Here is a 21,255-nt window from a genome sequence, read left to right as displayed (position 1 = left end):
GAAAGAAAGAAAGAAAGAAAGAAAGAAAGAAAGAAAGAAAGAAAGAAAGAGAAAGAAAGAAACCCGTTGTTGACTTTTACTTCAAAATTTGCTTGGTTCACTTTTTTTCAGTTTGTGTAAGTGCTACTAGAATATGGTATCAGTTGAAGATAATGATACTCTCCTTTAATATAATTCTCATTTTAAACTACATAAAACTTGTCAAATCTTGAAATTTCTTCTTAATCTACACAGTGACATTCCCCTAAGCTAACACAATTTCTGGACACAGAAGCACATCTTTTGACCACTGCAGCTATCTTTGCTCTTTTTTGTTGTTGTCTTGTTTCCTACTGGCAAAAAATATCTTGAAGTTTCTTCTAAGATGGGTTAATGTATCCTCAGGTGTCAGCTCAAATGTTGACATACCATGCTAACCAAAGGAGTCTTTTCTATATATCCTTACACCGTGAAGCTTCTCCGTCTGTTTGTGCCTATACTATCCCTGATTGTCAGTTATTCAGAGTTACTACGTGAACACACAATAGAGAGAAAAGAGGGATTTTTAACTGCCAAATGCACTAGAATCAGATTGTGCCTTGGTTCAATTCCCTCCTGAGTCCTGCTTTATACAATAATATTTGACCTTAATAATCTAGTATGCACAACCCATGTGACATTCTGCGACACTGTCTACCTCTGGACCAGAGGCACTCCCACTACAAGTAGAACACAAATTAATGCAAAAGAAGCCACCCACATGTAGTTCCACAACTCAGCCATGACCACACACACCACTCATCATAGGTAAGTGCACTCCCTATATTCACAAAGATTCTACACTGCAAAACAATATAGCTAAGGCACTGCCTGAATTTTCTTACGATACATCCTACTCTTTTTATTCCTTCAAGTAAAGGAAGTGTTTGCTGCCCTAGTTATTCAATTGTCACAGAAAACTAATGTGAATGTAAATGTATCCAGCCATGAAAAAAAAAAAAAGCCCAACAGCCACTGTATATTATATATTAAGATGTGGGTTATATCAAGGCAGATTTTTTTCTGTAGGGACTTCATCCCCACAAATCCTCAAGCATACATAGTGTTCTACAACAGATTGCTCTGTCAGGGCTTCTGCCTCTGAATTCCAGGTGTGCTCGATTTTGCATCTGCTACTTCACAAATGCATCAGACTTGAACGACAAACCATATGGCTTCCCTTACTGGACCTACTTTTGATCACAAATACGCACAAATTACCAGTGCAGACGCTGTGCCACCTGAAAATGCCAAGAGTGAATGGTGTTGACTTGGGTGCACAGACATAACTCAACGTGAGCTTACAGCAGCCCTGAATGTACTGTCTGTTGCTTCCCTGCTGACCCTGATCTATGGTATCTGGATAACAAATGTGCACATTTAGAATATTCTGTTCAGTTACAGCTCTGTGCTGGGAATCAAACAAGTTACAAATAGCCCCAAGTCCAAATACAGTAGTGACACACAGTAATGGTGTCATTATCAGGCAATAATTCTATGCCTATCACTGACTCCCACTGGCAATAAAAATGATAGCCTGTAGCAAAGTGGCCACTAGCTGACACTAGCAAGGAGATAGCAAATTACATTTAGTCCTGCGATTATATCTTCAATTAGCTTTGTTGGTAAATGTGAGTCGTGTGTGTGTGTGTGTGTGTGTGTGTGTGTGTGTCCGCGTCTGTATGTGTGTGTGTCTGTGTGAAAGTCCTGATGATACAGCTTGAATGGATGTGTCTGGTCACTAGCTCCCTGGCAAAAAAAAAAAAAAAACCAAAAAACAAAAAACAAAACAAAAAAAAAACTAAAAAAAAAAAAAAGAAAACAGGAGTGTTCACTTTTTTTAGGAACGTTTTCTGACATTTCCAGCTGATGAGTTAACATAAAGTGTGTTCTCACTGCACAGCACTTCCTTTTATATCACAGCCATGGATCTCCAAACATTTCTTCGGGACAAGATGTTTCTTGAGAAGTGAACTCTCTGAAAGCTAAAAATACTGAAATGGTCCTATATAGTCTCTCAAGCAATTGAAATGTTTTCAGTGAGGAAGATCTGCTTACAATTTCCAAACAAGGAGAGAACAGAAAGTTTTTGATTCTGTATAGTCATGGTGCCTTAAGAAAGATTTGTATGGGGATTGCTGTTATACTCCTTTTATCAAGAACTTATCATAAACACTGCTTGAGGTAGTCTTAGATTATAAAGATTTTCTTTATCCAGGAAAACAAAAATTCATGCCGCCCCACTGGTGCTTTTAGAAGTTCCTTATTTACTTTACAAATCGTAAAATGTTGACAGAGTAAAAGTGTAAAAGACAATCATAAATTAACGTTATTTCACAACATCCAAGCCTATCTAATTTTATAATGATTAGAAAAGGTTACAGGGGCGCCTGGGTGGCTCAGTTGGTTAAGCGTCCGACTTCGGCTCAGGTCATGATCTCACGGTCTGTGAGTTCAAGCCCTGCGTCGGGCTCTGTGCTGACCGCTCAGAGCCTGGAGCCTGTTTCAGATTCTGTGTCTCCCTCTCTCTCTGACCCTCCCCCCGTTCATGCTCTGTCTCTCTCTGTCTCAAAAATAAATAAATGTTAAAAAAAAAAAAAAAAGAAAAGAAAAGGTTACAAACATTAAATACAAAGGCAAACAGGAGACCTAAAAGCTCCAAACTGGAACCAAAGCTAACATGAGTGGAAACGTTAGTGTGGTGATAATCTAAATTTCCAGTTCTATTTTTTTTTTAAAGAATGAGGATTTTATTATTTTTTATTAGTAGTATTATTTATCATTATTTAGAAAGACAGAGACAGAGAGAGACAGAGCACGAGCAGAGGAAGAGAGAAAGAGAATCCCAAGCAGGCTCTGCGCCATCAGCCCTGAGCCCAACACGGGGCTCAATCCCATAACTCTGGGACCATGACCTGAGCTGAAATCAAGAGTCAGACGCTCAACCTACTGAGCCACCCAGGTGCTCCTGTCTTTTGACTAGCATAGCAAGCTTAGTGCTAATCAAAGCAACAAATAACAAAGCACCAAAGTTTGCTCCATTCATTTGGCTTTCTCTGTTCTCTTTACTTTCTGGTGGGTCGTGAAGTTGGCTGTATTTCAGTGTTATTTACTTACTTGTTATCAACTTAGGTAATGACTTCTATGGTCAAGAGCATCATATGCTTTCTTTTGGCCAATTGTATTGATTTCTTTTTTTTTTTTTTTTCTCATTGGCAGATAAATTTAGCTTATGTAGCAGCAATTATCTAGAAGGAACCTTAATAAGATCCACAAGATATAAGGAACTTGCTTCAGCCTCCTGGCCTATCCTTAAAGTCTGACTTTGAGACTATTTTTTTATTTATGGAAGACAAAAATCTCACTGGCCTCACACTGTTAATCTTGAATGTAATGTCACAATTTACAGTCTATAGGGACAACTTTAATAAGCACAGATCCTACCTTTATTAGAGGAACTTAAATTTTAAAAAAATAGCCACTTACGTTTGAGGATCAATGACTTGAGATTTATGACTCCCATCCAGGTAAAGTTGTAAGGGCCAGCAGTCTAGGACTTCTGAAACTGGAAATCAACCAGAGGAAAGCACATAGAATATTTCTTTGTGTCAAGTTGAAGTTGTCTCAATATGAACTGATTGTATTTGATTGCTCCACCTCCTGCCAATTTATTAACGATCATTAATTATGTAGGAATAGACTAAACAGAATAGTACAGAATAGATTCTGAGCATATGGCGACCAAAATAATGAGTTAAACCAAGAGTGAAGAAGAGAAATTTGCTGCCATATCCTTAATAACAGATATCATTAAAGTTATTACTATTAAGTTATTAGAATTTAATAAATGGGTATTTTCACCATATCTTAATATTGTCCCATTCCAAAATTGCTAAATTTACCATTTATTTCCCTGGGCAGATGAATTTTCTCTCTATTCACATGGCTGTTTAATAATTCCTTCTAGCAAAGAGCTGGAGAATCATAAACATTATGCAGCTTCTAACATAATTGACTCTCTTATTTCTAAATTATAAGAGACATTATCTTATGCAGGTTTTGACCTTCATGAAATTGAAATGATGCTGTATATCTTTGGCATTCTCAATGGATATATCCTTAGAACTCTACAATCATCACAATTATAAACTCCATTAAATGAGATACAGATGCTGGGCATCTGGATAGCTTTCTCAGCAATAAATCGAATTCATCCGATTTCTAGCCCAGTAGCCATATGAATGAAAATATAGTGGTGTTCTCAAATGGTATATCACTTAGTGTCTTCAGGAAGTAGATACGTTTTTCCTCATTCTACTTATGGACATTTGGATCCCTCAAGGAATGTGAGAACCATACATTCTTAACTTTCTAAAGCTAACAATCACAAAAGTCCTAAATCTTTTTATGCTTTTGGTAGGAGCAAATACATTCTTAATGTTAAAGTAATAATAACTTAAACCTGCTGTTATGTTGAAGTAGATATTAAGTTTTATGCATATCCACTGAAAATCAAAGCGTAACCCTTCACGTTTCACATATGAGTGTATGTATCCATGTGGCATTTTTATACATTGCTTTAGAATATTTTCAAGTAGTCTATAAAGTAAGAGGTGGGTGAGGTTCAGCTGTAAGTTACAGTGAACTAGAATGCAGTGGTAAATAAGGTGACACCTAATTTTACCTAGAAAGACAAAGTTAAAGGTAGCAGAGAAAATAATCAGATGATCATTAAGAAATATAAAGAAAGTAAGAATTTAAGTATAATTATGTTCTGATAAGGCAATCAGATAATAAAAACAGGTTTATAAAAGATAAAAGATAAAGAACATGACACAAAAATCAATGCATTTACAATTTCAGCCACCTACTGTTTGACTAACTGGGCTGCATCAATGAGAATCCAGCCCTTCCAATGTGGAAGTACCATAATTCAGACTTCCGAGACCAATAATTGTTCTTATGCGAAGACTGCTAGGTATCCAATAGCTATTTTCTTCTTCTTCCTTAATATGTCCTCCTTCCGATTTCTGCTCATGCAGAATATGTCACCTTTCTACCTTCTCTTGTAGCTAGGTGTGACCAGGGACCTAAGTTTACACAGTGGGATACAAGCATAAATCAAATGGCAGTTTTTTAATGCTTTTTCATTTTTTTATTTTTTTTAATGTTTATTTATTTTTGAGAGACAGAGACAGAGACAGAGCACCAGTGGGGTAGGGACAGAGAGAGAGAGGGAAATACAGAATCGGAAGTAGGCTCCAGGTTCCCAGCTGTGAGCACAGAGCCCGATGTGGGGCTCAAACCCACGAAACCGTAAGATCATGACCTGAGCCGAAGTCAGACACTTAACCGACTGAGCCACCCAGGGGCCCCTAATGCTTTTTTAAAGAGTCAGCTAATGTCCACCTTTTACTCTGTATCTGCTTCTTCTTGATGTTGTTTGGAATGTGGTGGTTTGATGACAGAAGCTAGACTGACCATTCTGTATCATAAGGTGACCTTAATAATGGAAGACACAAATGGTAGAACAGAACAGAAGAGATCTGAGTCCTGGCACCATAGCACCCTTGAACTATCTACCTCTAGACTTTTATGTGAAAACAAATATATTTTCATCTTGTCCAAGCCACTGTTAATTTTTCTTCTATTCTGTTTTGTTTGTTTTACCTGTAAGAGCTGAACCTAATCTTTTCCGCAGTGTGCTGATAACCATGACCCTTGAAATTGTTGATAATTACTTATTTGGATAATGGTCTCAAGCAAGTACATGGAGCTTGATGAGGAAAAAGAAGCCAGGCTTACAAAATTGGCTTTTTCATCAGTAGCTCTGCCTTCTATAGGAAATACATCTACCAGCCTATACTTATATGCTCTCTCTCCCAGTGATTAATTCTGGTAAGAAACTCATATGCACCAGCTACTATTATCTATAGGGTGGAATTAACATGGGGAGGGGCTCTATTCATTCATGGCCCAGCTTCTTGGCTCTGTCTGCCTGAAAACAATGAACATTTATCTCAACCTCTAGTCTCCTAAGAAAGAATAAGGTAAGTCAGTGCCCCCCCCATCCTCTACCCTCTTGTAACTGGATAGATTAATTCAAGACAACAGGAATGAAAAAGGAAGACCTGTTTTGGCCTCTGGGCCATGCCCAATTCTGCAATTGAGCTATAAACTATGAATGGACAGTCCCGTTAATCCCCATCCTGCCCTGTTGTGACTGTTAGCAACTCAGGTAGAGCCTTAAGTAGAAGAGGAGTGAGTGGTGAGACTACCCTAGATGTGATATTCTGAACTTGTCCACAGTATATCACTGCAAGGTCACATCAGGAACATAAGTTGCCCTTAATTCTCAAGTTCTATATATTTGTCCATTTTAAGTAATTGAGATTCTATAAAAATTCTGTAAAAATCCTATATTCTTTTCTCTTCTTCTTATTTGGATCAGTGCATTATATATATCATATTAATTAAAATAATACTCAAGTGCAGCACTGCTCTATATATTAGAGATCTGAGCTTGAGAACAAGCACCACAAAATAGTACCATTTTCAATCCCCTGAGCAGTATCTTCCATGATATCGGTAGGAATGTAATGCCCAAGGAAACATAAGTTACACTCTGGAGTTCAATGGTTCCTTGGAAACGTAGATACCAAACTTGAGATATTCCTAAGAAAGGTGCCAGGGAATAAGTCTTACGCAGCTGAGAGCAGTTAGGTGTCATCACCACCAGTAGATGCGGGATGGGGTGGTCTGTACAATTGCAACAGTCTCATGCCAAGCTACACTGGATTCTGACGCAAAAGGAAAAACACCACTTATCCTGGGGCTGCCTTTATGGAAAATTCTGATATTTTATTCCATGTGGATTTTGTTGTACGACTTTTGATTTAAAAATTTCTTTGGAATATTATTTAGCTCAAGTGCTGAGTTCATTAGCTCCTCCCTAAATTTGGCACCCAAGACAAAAACGTATGAGGAGAAGTAAAATGGTCCCAGGGGTCTCAGCGCTAGCCCTGGCTCTGCATTTCAGAGTCTAGCACTGGCTATTTATGTGTCTTCTGCCAAATTCATCTGCATTTCTGGACCTTACAACATGTAATACCAGCAGATGCTTCTTTGCTTCATGTTATTATTTGATCATCGGGAAAGCCCGTACCATGCATGATCTCTGAAAAGATGGCATTAAATATCATCAAAGCAATTTTGTTGCTGTCCTCAAAAATGAGCCCCTACCTTCCCTGGGCAGGTTCATAAAAGAGTTGGTCAAACCATCCCTGAGGTAAGAGCCACACACACAGGCCAAAGAGCTTCAAATCAGGTGAACCGAAAATTGTGAACCCCCTTTGGAGGGATTTTTCCCTTCCTTTTGAAAGGAAGCTACACAAGACTACTAAAACCTGCAGATATTTAATAAACCAGCATCTGTGCTTTTCCTGCTTCAAATTACACAGCATCATCCTAGTGCCAGTCCAGAGCTGCTTCCATGCACCGATGCTTACGGCACAGCCATAACAAAAGCCTAGACTGACACTTTTCTTTGCCTCTAGCAACTGCTCAATGTTCTGTTTTATTTTATTTGGCTTTATTATTTGGCTTTTGGTTGGCCACCCAAAACGACCAGCCTGCAGCGACAGCAAACATGGTTTCTTTCCAGGAGACCCGCAAGACCATTCTATCTATCCTTATCCCCCTTGCCTTGCAGGGGGCACAAAGATGGGGCAAACCCCTTTCAGGGAGCTACACACAGACACACACTGACATGTACTTTTTGATGTACATTTTTGACATGCACAGATGCTGTCCGGAGTGTTGAGATTGTTGGCAAAGAACAACAGGTATCTTCAGGGATAAAAGCATTACCTAAATGTAAGATTTTGTCAGGTAATGACCTCACAATTTTCAAAGTATTTCACAATTGCTGCCTGGTGGTGATTATAGGGTAGGGCTCAGTGTGCTTAGCAGAAAGGTCCAGATTAGGCCTGTGAGGGAGGTAAGGTGTCTGGCAGGACTGACATGCAATGAAAGATTATAAAAACCTGGTTTCTCCAGCCTGACAATGAGCATAGTTAGAAAGGAACTTAATTGCACCATTTAAGATTAGGAAAGGTACAGGGGGAACAAAGTTATCAATTCTAGGCTTAAAATGCCATTGCACAATATGAGAATAAGTACTCATATGAATGGCGCAGTAAGAAAATTTAAAAACCAATAAAATGAAATACTTCTGCACACAGTGGAAATCAGTGCTGCAGGAGATCAGAGAGTCAAATGCAGGAGCTGTATTTTAAAAGGAGGCTGAATAATTTTATGACCACTATAAAAGAGGAGACAGGCTTAAATTGCTGCAGGAGGTTAGGAAATGAGGAAAAACTTCATAACTACAAAGGTAGCAAGACCCGGGTGTGGGCATAATCAGAGTATTTTGATTTGCCACATTTTCTGTAGCTTTACCAGGATTTGCCACTCCTATTAGCCAGCCCCAAGATCTGCTCAACCTTTAAGCCCACGACCTTTTGCTTTGTTCGGTGTTGCCCTACGATCTTTTGTCTTTCACATTTATAACATTACCAAGGCATTTATCATGGACTCTCTGGTGATCCCTTCTTTGGAATTCATGCCCACCAAAGTGATTGGCCAGATGCTGTTTACTTTGCACGCAGATTCTTGAAACCTGCTCTATGCCTTCAATCCATCCTCCACTTCAAATCACATTATAGCCCCGAGGAGTTAACTGGGAGCAGACTCCAAACTGCACACAGAAATTCCATTAGATTTCAAATCAGTTGCCTTAACCTCTTACGCACTGTAGACCACAATAATCCATCAGACCACGCTGGTTTAACCACATTCTACCTCTCCCTAATAGCCACCAATAAGCCTCTAGATAAATTGGGATTTTCATTCTGTTGACTGTTGATTGCTTCACACTCCCTACTGGATCATTTCTTGGCCAGTGGCACCCCAAAATAATCCCTTGCATTTGTGTTGCATTTCAGAAGCTACAGTATATTTCTATAACCATATCATTTGATAATAACAGAAGCTCACTACAAAATCAGGGTAGGCCATATAGTAATACCTCCTTTTGAAAAATGACAAATCAAGCCTTATTTCTGCTCAAGTACTCGCATCTTGTTATTCCTGGTCCCTTTCAATACGAAAGATGATTTATGTACAGCTAAGCAAGTTGGTCATTTTATTTATAAATCTCCCCCTGCCTCTGCCACTTCATTTAAATATTCTACCACATTGAGAAGGAACTGCCTTTTTTTTTCCTAATAGTTTTAGCCCCCAGAATGCTACTTACTCCACAAAAACAACCTTCATTCTCTTAAAATTATCTCACAACCTAGGCAATGATCCCCAATACATACATTTCTCTAGGGCTATTTTCCAAGTCTTCTGAAAAAGTATGTTTGCATCCATAAAATACTCAGGAATAAAGTGAATAACACCCACAGTGTTGTTCATTTTATATGCCTCACAGATTCAGGAACATCGTCCATGAGTGTTCATACTTTCATTCATTTATTTGATAAATATTTGAGTACTTCCTATGTGCCAAGACACTGAGGATATGTAGCAGAGGATAAAATAGACTAACAATCTTGCCTGTGTTGAGCTTAGATTCTATCAGGAAGACAGACAGTATATCAAGTAACTAAGAAATTTATGGAATTGTTAGATAGTCTAAAAAGATATAAATTTGGTTAAGAAGGAAAAAAGTGTGGGGATGGAGGCAAGGAGTTGAAATTTAGATTAAATGGGTAGATAAGCCTCCATTCTGTGGTCAGAATGGAATGGATGAGGGCAATGGTGGTAGAACATAAAGTCAGAGAGGTATAGTTGACAATACATGGCCTAGTAAAAGATAAGAGAACCATGCGAGCAGAAAATGATATGAACTAAGTCACACTTCCCAATATCTCTAACTGCTATGTTGGAAATAGACCAAAAAGGGTAAGAGCCAAAGCAGGAAAATCAGGAGTCTACTGAATTAATTTAGGCACATCATTCAGGTGTTGTAGTGGAGATGGTAAGAATGGGATATATTTAGAAAATATTTTGAAGGCAAAGTCAGTAGAATTTGGACAAATCATATGTGGAATGCTAGAAAATGAGACGGGTCAATGATAACACCAAAATTTTGGCTAGAATAAGTACATAGATGAATTTTCCATTAGTAAAGATATGGAAAACAACTGTAAGAACAGATTTGGAGGTGGGGTGGAGGGGATGTGAGCAGATCTATTTGGGAAATGTTGAGTATGTTATATCTGTTAGACATCCCCATGGAACATCAGGTAAGGATCGTATATATGGAATATTTGGATGCACTTGGATATTGAAGTTCAGAGAAGTGGTCCAGGCATGAGACATAAACATGACATCATATGCATGTAGATGGTATTTTAAAACATGAATTAGATGATATCCTTTCGGGAATAGGGAAAATTAATAGAAAAGAGAAAAAGTTTAAGGAGTTATCCCTGGCACACTCCAATGTTTAGAAATTATAGACATGAAGGGCATGGTAGTTCTGTACCTCTAAAAGTAAAAGGAAAACTAGGTAAATGTGGTGTCTTGGAAGTCAAATGAAGAAAATATATCAAGGACAGAGAGGGTTTCTACGTCAAATGCTTCTGATTACTCTAGTGAGATGAGATATAGATATAATCTTTAGATTAAGCCATAAGAAAACCATAGGTGACCCTGATAAGACCAGTTTCAGCGGTACAGTGGGAATTTAAAGATGATTTGAGTGGGTTAAGAAGAGAGTGGAGTAATTAGAAACAGCAAGTCAGTGAGCATAGATAACTCTCTGGAGAGTTTGAGAGATCTAATATCTAGAGGAGAAACCAGAGTCATGAGGTGTTTTTGTTTTTGGTTTTGGTTTTGTTTTGTTTTAATATTGGAAAAATAACAACACAATTACAAGCTAATGAGAATAATCCAACAGAGGGGGATAGGTGAGCTACAAAAAAAAAAAAAAAAAAAAAGGAGGTGGGGGAGAGTTGCTGAAATGTCTCTGAGTAGGGGAGACAGCATGGGGTCTAATCACTCAAGGAGTATTTGGTCTTCTCCAGGAATACCATTTATTTACAGTCAAAGAAAAGCGGTTTTCTTTCATCTTAAGATGAAGACAGGTGATTAGAACATGTGGAGGTTTCTTCTGATTTCTTTTATTTTACCAGGGAAGTAGAAAGCAGGGTTGTTAGGTGAGAGTTAGGAAGGGGTGGGGGGTGGAGTGCTCAGAAGGAATGAAAGAGAGGAAGTACACGGCACTAATCTAGGAACCCGGGAGAACGTGTAGATTGGTAAGATGGCTGGTAGCATTAAGGTCTACCTTGAAAGTAATGATTATGTGTTTAAAATGAAACCAGTCATCAGGGATTGGGCATTTTGTCTTACATATATTAGACTGGATTCAATCACAGAAATACTCTGAAAGCTTGTTTTAACCAAGATTATGATTTAGCCCAGTATGATTTAGCCCAATATAACAAAGGGAAAGGGGGCAAAGGAGTTGAGAGTATTTGCAAGTGAATGAGTACAATGATGGGCCATATATAGATTTTTTTTTAAGTTTCTATTTATTTATTTTGAAAGGAGAGAGCACACGCACATGCAAGCAGGGGAGGGAGAGAGAGAGAAAGAGAATCCCAAGCAGGCTCCCACTGGGAGTGTGGGGACCAACGTAGGGCTCAATCTCACGAACACTGAGATCATGACCTGAACCAAAATCAAGAGTCAGATGCTTAACTGACTGAGCCACCCAGGTGCCCCAGGGCTATATATTTTAAACTAGATAAGGGATTAAGAGAGGAGGTTAGGGATTTAGGGCTAGTGAAAAGGTAGTGGAGGGAGGTTTGAAAAATTGTTGCAGTTGCCGTACAGGTATCCCTTGCTTTCTGAAAGTTCCTGTTACTCCACTTCACTTTGTTGAAAGACCTACAGGAGTGCCTGTCTCGTGAACTGAAAGAAATCCAAGATGATTATTACTTTTATGAGAAAAAACAAAAACCACAGTTTTGCAGCGAGCAGTTATTGAGGCAGCACACACAGAGCAGTGACAACGGCAGGGCCATGCGCCTTCCCCAGGAGCTACACTCAGCATCTCAGCCTCAAGCCACCATAGCTTTGAACTGTGTCTGTGAGCATCTGTGCTTTTTCGACTTATTTTGTGCATCTGTTAGCAAGATGTGTCCTAAGGTATCGGAAAAGCCGAAGAGAGGGTTTTTTTTTGGGGGGGGGTCTTGCAACACTCAAAAACGTTTCCATATAAATGAATGGCAATTGCTTCTTTGCTTTATGCCATTTGGCTTATGAAAGGTTTCATAGGAATGCTCTTTCAGATAATAGGGAAGCCTGTAATTGAGGGAGTAAACTGGGGAGATAGGGATGGGGTGGTAAGCGGTTAATGGGATGTTTGAAATCAAGATAACAGATGTGTATGGGTAATGAAGTGATCAGATTATAGTCAGAGGAGTGGTTGACTGAGGTCCAGTGAGGCAAAGAAACAGAGAGTACAGAATACTGGAGAGATCATATACCTGGATTTGAAACCACCAAGAATGTGACAGGAATGGTATTGGTGTGAGGGACAGTGAGCTAAAATCTTCGAGAGGTGAAGTGCATTATTCAAAGGGATGGATGGGGCAGTGGATGGTTGCAACAAAATGTGTACGAATGATACTGTACTCTGATGATGGAGGGTAAAAGTTGAATATTTTTAAGGAAGAGGAGGGTAGAAAGAATGATCTAGAAATGATAAGAAGTAGTAAGCAACCTGCCGAACCTGCTTTTATCCCTTTCTACAAGGAACATAGGAGAGGAAAGTGCCATATTTGAGGGACCTCCACAGGAAGTAATGCCAGGCTTTAGTTAGACAAGAAAAGTGAAAAGAACTTCCAAGGAAGAGGTTTAAGACATAGGGAGGTTTTTAGCTGGTTGAACTTTTTTCCAGAAGAAGTTAATAAGGTTCGGGAGATAAGAAGTGAGGCAATGGGGATGAGAGTCTGGAATCATTTGAAATTCCTGGGCCTCTTTTAGTAAGTGACCTGAATAGGAGTAAAGGGCATGGTAAGAGGAGTCCTCATGGGTCATGAGCTCTCTCCTCCTTTAAGAGTGGGTTCTTATTCAGAGGCACCTGGGTGGCTCAGTCGGGTGAGCATCCAACTTCAGCTCAGGTCATGATCTCCTGGTGGCTCCTGAGTTTGAGCCCCACATCAGGCTCTCTGCTGTCAGCACGGAGCCCACTTCAGATCCTCTGTCCCCACCCCCACCCCCGCCCCTCTCTGCATGAACTCTCTCTCTCAAGAATAAATACAACCTTTAAAATAAAAAAGAGTGGGTTGTTATTCAGATGAGTGAGCTCTTACTCAGGAGCTTGAAGAGTTCCAGACTCCTAGTGATGGAAACATGGACATTGCAGAGGGACAGCCTTACCCTTATGGCACAGCTATTCTCCTCAACCCTGCTGCTGTGGGCCTGTGGAGCTGAGGCTGTCCCTAGTGTTCTTGCCCTTCTGGACTTCTGTCAACAAGGCTCCTAGGTTGCTGAGACTGCAAAGGCAATAGTGATCGTTCCCACTGGTCTCCACCTCTCTCCACAGTGGTAGCCAACATTGTCCATAGAAAGTGAAATAGCTTTGGGAGAGTTTTACAGAAACCCCTAACTATGTGTATCTGTTCTGTTCAATAGGGTATATGAAATATTTACCAAAAACAATTCTGGAAGGCAGGCATATCAAGAGGCCTATAGCCAATGACACAGATGAATTCTGACTCCTACCCTGATGTAGCTGTTTTGCTTTTGGTAATTAAAATGTTTCCTGAGTGTTAATACATCAAGATCAACCCAAGAAAACTGGGGGACAGTAGTAAACTCCAAAATGTCTCCTAGATAGGATTGCTAGATAAAATACAGAATGGCCAATTAAATTTGGATTTTAGATAAAGCATGAATATTTTTTTAGTATAAGTATGTCCCATGCAATATTTTTATTCATTGCACTTTTATTCGCTATATTTGACAACCCTACTCCAAAGGAATTTTATAAAATTAATAGAGGTTTATGAATAGCTAAACTTGGTCTGTCTTTTAAAATTTTTTTTTAATGTTTATTTATTTTTATTTTATTTTTGGGACAGAGAGAGACAGAGCATGAACGGGGAGGGGCAGACAGAGAGGGAGACACAGAATCGGAAACAGGCTCCAGGCTCCGAGCCATCAGCCCAAAGCCTGGCGCGGGGCTCGAACTCACGGACCGCGAAATCGTGACCTGGCTGAAGTCGGAGGCTTAACCGACTGCGCCACCCAGGCGCCCCATGGTCTGTCTTAAAGTTACAAACTTCAAATGAATATGCCTCAGAAATAATGGAAAAGTTTTAAAGCCTCCTTCTGCCAAATTACCCATTCTAGGGTCCCCATGTCACCAACTGAGTTTGGAAAGATACACACAAAGCTGAAATAAGTCAATAGTCACCTAAGTTATTCCCTCTCTGCTTTGCCCCCATACACTCCATAATTCCCTATGTCTCCACAATTTCAAGTGATGGTTTAGAGAATGGAGAAAGAAGCATTACGAGAGATTGGCTCTCACAACCATTAGAACGTGGTGTGAGTGAGAGTCCAGAGGAATGGGATAAAAAAGAAACACCCTTAGGCATGGTCCCTAGGATAATACCCCCTTCTTGCTATAAGCCTTGCATAGCACTGGCCTCCCCTGTGGGGTCTTTGGCTTAGCCTTGGATAAATAAATATTCTACACCTTTTTACCCTAAATAGTTTTTAAGAAAAAAGAAAGATGAAAGAAATCTTTCCTAATGAATGTTTTAGAATTCCCAGTTCAGGGGCACCTGAATGGCTCAATCGGTCATGCACCCAATTTTGGCTCATATCATGATCTCACGGTTCGTGAATTCGAGCCCCATGTTGGGCTCTGTGCTGACAGCTCAGAGCCTGGAGCCTGCTTCCAATTCTCTCTCCCTCTCTCTCTCTCTCTCTCTGCCTCTCCCCTGCTTGTGCTCTGTCTCTCAAAAATAAATAAACATTTAAAAAAATTAAAATTTCCCAATTTAAATGTAGAGAATCTGGAACAGCACAGTAAGCCTGCCATTTGTATTCTATTTACTTAGAGCAAAGATGATGTTCCCTAATTATTGAAGGTCAGCTGTTACCAGAGCACACCCTGTGTCATACTACCTAATGGTGAAAGTCATATGGTAGCTGAAACATGAAAGAAATGCAGTATATTAAAGTCTGCTATCAATTCAGTAGGGAAGAGCCAGCTGGATAAATCAGAATAGACTTCAGATAATCACTATATATGAACCTGAAAATTTATCCACATCCCTATCTCAAAAGCTAACACATTTCATGCTCTTTCTCATATTTAAATCTAGATAAGTGAATTTCCAATATCCTTTGAGGATGCGGCTGTTGTTTAACACTGTGATTTCATATTTATACAGCTCTTCTCATCATAGGATCTTAGACCATTTTACCAGCATAATTCAGTATTAATAATCATAAAAAAACAATAATTTCAGCTACATTATTCTACTGGGCACCTAGTCAGGAACACATTTATTTTCCTGGGCATTTGGAAGTTCCTGCTTTATCCTCAAGGAGAAAAAGCAGCCAAATCTTCTGATCCCCCAGAGGAAAATAAAAAATAATTAAGGCCAGCCAACAGGACAAAAGAATGATGTTTTCAAACAAACTCTGCTTGTGGGAACCACGAGAAAACCATTTTATATGTTCCAGGAAAGAAGAAATTGGTTTGGCAATGTGGTGAAAATTTTGACAATATTTATATAGGAAAGGAAACCAATTCTTGTATAGATTAGGCTTAGATAAATTTGTATTTTTAAAGTAATGTGGTAACTCCCCCAAATGTGACTATTAAAAATCAACTTAGAAATCTGTTTTCCGTGTGAATAAATTATTAAAGGCTGCCTCCTCTATGAGCCCTGCACCTAGAATATTCTATGCTCTCCCTGTACTCTGAGATCTTACCCTACCCAACAATATAGCCAGGATGGTTATTTGTATCACTGATAACTAACATCTGATGCAGGGAACATTTGTTCCTAGAACTCCTAGTAACTCCTTCTCATCCCACCAGACAAATCGGATCCTCTTTTATTTTTCTCACCTGCACACCGTTTATTTAACTCCACCTCAAGCCAGCTTTCTCAGGTACTTACACACCCCTCTCCCAATACTTAACTATAGCACCATAAGTAAAAGGGACTTTGGCACAAAGTACTATTTCCTGAATCAAGGAATGACCACTGAGAATTTAGTTTAAAATTTAGGAGAAGGGGGGAGAAGGAACTCCAGGTAGCAAAATGAGCAAGGGTGTCTGCTCCATCTTGGAAGCGATGTGCAGCCCTGTGTGTGTGAAGATTAGCTGTAAAACTTGGCAGATTCTCACCAGATGCTAACAGTGATTTTTAAGCAGTTCAAATAACTTGGATAACTATGCCTCATTAAATGACATTGTGCATGTCAAACACCGCATAGCACGGTTTATTTTGGCTGATTTGCATATCGAAATCTTGGTACTGCATCATTTCTCCCATTTTAAAATGAAATCTCCTTTTGAAAGTTCCTGTTTTTTCTTTTTTCTTTCTTTTTTTTAAATCGTCCACACATCAGCTCTTCTCCCCCCAAAACGCATGTCATTCACTCAAATCAGGTCACAAAACTGAAGAAGTAGCACGCTGGGAAAACAGACTGAACAGTGGACATTATTAGACACTGTGGGATTACTTAAGTAGCTCCAGAAAGAAATTGCATTTCCATGTCACAGTGGTCTGAGATGGATTTAGGACAAGGCAACGCGAGTAATAAGGATGTCTGTTGAATGTCATGAATCCTACTAAATCAATTAGTTGCTAAGATATAAGAAGATTTTCTCTACCGTCTTCCTCACCCTCAGTGCTACAAAGGCCATGAAGTTATCAAGCACAGGGGACTGGAGTGTTCTGCCAGTGTTCAGCTGCTGCAGGAGGCTCCTAAATGGAAAATTACTCTGATTGTGAAAGTACAGTTTCAGATGGCAAGCATCATCAATGACACTGAACTTCTCTGCTGAAACCCAGAGAAAGCCCAAGTGTTTATCCCATTCTAAAGATACAATTAGCTAAAGTTTTTATCTCCACATCTGAAGAGCCTGAAACAGACAAATCCCCGATGAGCATTTCTGCTTGAGAAAAGCAGGACAGAATCCCACACTGGGCTGGTTTCTTTTTCTTTCCATTAACTGACTTTTTGAATAGGCAGCAATTAATCACTCCTCTCTGCTTACAAAGACAATTAGAGCTTTGTGCTCTAACTCCAGTTTGATGAGTAGTTAGGGTAAAGAAGCATCATGGTCAGAATCTTCATCATTAAAGTAAGAGTTTATGCAGAGTACAATGACCAAGCAACTTTTATCTGCATGAGAATACATCATTTCAGAAAAAAGTTGATTTTTTTTTTTTTTGACAAAACAAGAACGTTACTGAAACATCCTTGGAAAGCGATAAAGTACAAATAAATATATTGTTCATGATTCCATAGAACAGTGCAAAGACCATGCAACCAAGAGGGTATTATCCATTAATGTTACTCTAAGGGGCTACACTTAATCCAAGCAGCCTCCCACTGTGCTAGACCTCCTTGATATTTTATTTTGGAATTTAATTTAAAGATTAGAGTACATTCACTCTCTAAATATTTGTTCCTTGAGGCTGAATGTAATTTTTGAAAACTTCCAAAATTTATATGAAAATTCATCAGTCAAGTCTGATGAATGAGGGTCCCCAAAGTGACCACATTGAAAACCAATGCTCCTTAATGAATAGCATGTTTATCATGTCCATTCAGTTAAGCAATATTTATCAACTAAGATCTTGCCATGCATAAAGTGTCAAGGTGGAGACATTTAAGTAAGAATACACATGCACCCTCCCCATTAAGGAGTTTATAGCATACCAGGGAGAAAAAAATAGATACTTGGGGCGCCTGGGTGGCGCAGTCGGTTAAGCGTCCGACTTCAGCCAGGTCACGATCTCGCGGTCCGTGGGTTCGAGCCCCGCGTCAGGCTCTGGGCTGATGGCTCGGAGCCTGGAGCCTGTTTCCGATTCTGTGTCTCCCTCTCTCTCTGCCCCTCCCCCGTTCATGCTCTGTCTCTCTCTGTCCCAAAAATAAATAAAAAACGTCGAAAAAAAATTAAAAAAAAAATAGATACTTGGACACTTGCAGAACAACATCAATGATTTATAAACCAAGTGCTCTGAAAGCAAGAACAAAGGAATGATTAAGTCCAACTGATTAAATCCATTATGAGAGGATTGGTGGAGAAAGTTGAGTCTGATGTGGGCCTTAAGAGATGAGTAAGATCTCAACAGAGGAAATCAGTGACAGATAGGAAAGGAAGCACTTGTTAAACACATGTGATAGTGAAGTGATGACACATAAGAAAGTGCAGAATGTGGTGTCCTGTTCTAAGTCAAGCCTTATTTGAAAACCATGAGGCTAGAAAAGTAGAAATGCGGCCACTGAGAAACATACAACTGGATAGGACCTGTGAGAGCATCGAATTCTACTCTCTTGTTTTATAGGTGGAGAAACAAGTAGCTAGAGTAACTTGTAAGGTCACAAGGATAACTAGACCTAGCCAGAACTGAACCCAAATCTTCCACCACCCAAACCAGTTCCTTTGCACCACCCTTGTCTAGTCTGGCATCACATCTTGGAAAGTGGTTCTTGGTTTTTTTTGTTTTTTTTTTTTTGTTTTTTTTTTTGTTTTGTTTTTTAATGTTTATATATTTTGGAGAGAAAGAGACAGAGACTGTGCTTGAGTGCACGTGCCCGTGAGGGAGGGCAGTGAGAAAGGGGGACAGAGGACCTGAAGCAGGCTCCATGCTGACAGTAGAGAGCCTGTTGCAGGGCTCTAACTCCAAAACCCTGATATCATGACCTGAGCTGAAGTTGGACCTTTAACTGATTGAGCCACTCAGGTGCCCAGAAGGTGGTTCTCATACGCAATAACCAGTTTGAAGTTTTTGAGCAGAACAGTGATATGATCACAAATGCATATACTGAAGAAAACTCCAAAAGCAGTGAGAAAAAACTGGAGAGAGAACTGGTTAAAAATCTTCTGTAGTCATCTAAGTCAGAGATAATGGGAGCCTGAACTGGAATTGGGATGACTGAAATAGAAAGGAAGTGATGGACTCAAGGGTCATTTCAAGGATGAAATTGCTGCAACTTGGTGATGAGAGAGGAGAAAATTACAGATGATGATCAAGCTTTAGAGCTGGAGCAAAAGCAGACGTCACCCCATCACCTGAGAAAGGAAAGGGTGGCTGGATAAAAGACTTAGAGGGAGAAGACAGTTAACTCTGTGTCCCCCTATGGTGGCGAGCGGCACTCAGTCACTCCTCAGAAGCCGGGACCTAACTCTCTGCTTCCAAGTTTCTGGCCCCTAGAGCATATATGCAAAGATCAGTGGTGAATGGGGACAAAATATCACCTTTATTGATGGCTGGTGAAGAACAACAAAAACATAAGCTTTGGGGTACAGTACTAGAAATTTACCAAGATAATTTTACTTATTTATTCTTGTTTGCCCCAAGTCAAGCATTTAGGAAACAGGGTAACGTATCTACAGGGCAGAGCCTGTATCAGCTTCCCAGTCAGCATCAAGGGCAGTTTCACAGCCCAGATGGAGACAGGATGCAGAGAACCCTCCCCCATAAGAACAGACAAAGGAAGGGGAGATCTTCTCCTTGATTCTTCATTTTGAGGACAACGGCCCCACCCTCTCATAAATCATTGTGAGTGTGCATCAAACTCTGACCAAGCTGAATAACCAACCCTCCTCCTCAAAGGAAACAGAAAGGGAGAGAGGCAGGAACTTCCTTCCCAACACGCCCCTGCAAAAGCCAAACTTCCAACAGAGGAAAAAGAACAGCAAACTTCCTTGCTCCATTTCTGAGGTCAGAAATCTGAGAGTCACCCTCTTCTACAGCATTCCCTTCTCCCATGACAGTCAAATACTCCTCAAGTTCTGTCGATTCTATCTCTTGAATGCAACACAACTCTGTTACCACTTGCCCCAATGGTAGTTTCTTCTCATCTCCCTAAATCAGTGCAGTAGAATCTCCTATGTCTTAATCTCTGGCTTCACAACCTTCCATTTCATTCTTTACAATGCTGAAAGACACTGAAATGCAATGTAATCACATTCTCCTGACATCAAAATTCTCCACATGCTCCCAGTCATTTGAATAGTATCCAAATACTTGTCAGGATTGGATTTATTGCAATTATTTGTTGTCATATCCTCCTATCCTACTAAACTTTGAGTTCATTTATAGCAGGGACTTTTTTTCTAATTTGTGTATTGCCAATGCCTGGAAATGCATGTAAGTGTTCAAAAACATATTTTGACCTGTACAAAAAAGCCTTCTACATCTGGCCCTTCCCACGTCTGCAACTCTGTGTCCTATGTGCCACAGTCCTTTCAGTCTCTGCTTAATTCTCATGCAAGCTCTAATTCCAGATAAACCTAACTATTTGCAGGTTCCTGAGTATTCCTGTCTCATTCCCTCACATTTGTATACTGGCTTTGCCCACTTCTTTCTGTTCTTCTTTTCCACTTAAGTATATTTCCTATATATTACCTATATTCTAAACTATCATCTCATGCCTCCCTTCCTCCAAATAGCCTTTCCTAAGGCAATTTCAATTGAGAGAGAGAGAGAGAGAGAGTATGTGCATATGAGTAGGGAAGAGAGGCAGAGGAAGAGGGAAAGAGAAGCAGGATCCAAGCTCAGCAGAGAGCCCAATGCAGGGCTTGATCCCATGACTCTGTGATCGCGACCTGAACCCAAATCAAGAGTCAGACACTCAACCAACTGACCCACCCAGGAGCTCCAGCCTTTTCTAATCTTAATTCTTCTTTCTCAACACACCGACTGAGCCCAGACTGAGTAGAGGACTCTTCCAATGTACATATCCCTAACACTGAATTTATCAAACTACTTCATAATAGTGGTTCACCTTCTTTCTTCCCACATAAATGTTAAGTTTCTTAATGGCGCATGGGTCTTCATTGCTGGAAGTAGGACTGAATGACACATACGTTCAGTAAGTGAAAAAAGAACAAAAGAACAACAGAAAGGAAGGAAGGAAGGAAGGAAGGAAGGAAGGAAGGAAGGAAGGAAG

At 39.8% G+C, this 21,255-nt stretch overlaps 1 long non-coding RNA gene across 7 annotated transcripts in view; it reads right to left on the bottom strand.

Annotated features, from left to right (window-relative positions):
* The window catches only part of LOC121037880 (uncharacterized), a 157,119-nt gene that overhangs the window by 14,295 nt on the left and 121,569 nt on the right, over positions 1-21,255 (bottom strand). For all 7 annotated transcript variants that reach the window (XR_005794039.1, XR_005794037.1, XR_005794040.1 and 4 more), the window contains one exon: positions 3,505-3,678. This is a non-coding gene — a long non-coding RNA (uncharacterized LOC121037880). The remainder of the gene's footprint in view (positions 1-3,504; positions 3,679-21,255) is intronic.

The sequence above is a fragment of the Herpailurus yagouaroundi genome, unplaced genomic scaffold, assembly GCF_014898765.1.
Source record: "Herpailurus yagouaroundi ecotype Mexico unplaced genomic scaffold, PumYag 164, whole genome shotgun sequence".
Taxonomy (NCBI): domain Eukaryota; kingdom Metazoa; phylum Chordata; class Mammalia; order Carnivora; family Felidae; genus Herpailurus; species Herpailurus yagouaroundi.
This window is presented reverse-complemented; position numbering and strand designations above follow the sequence as displayed.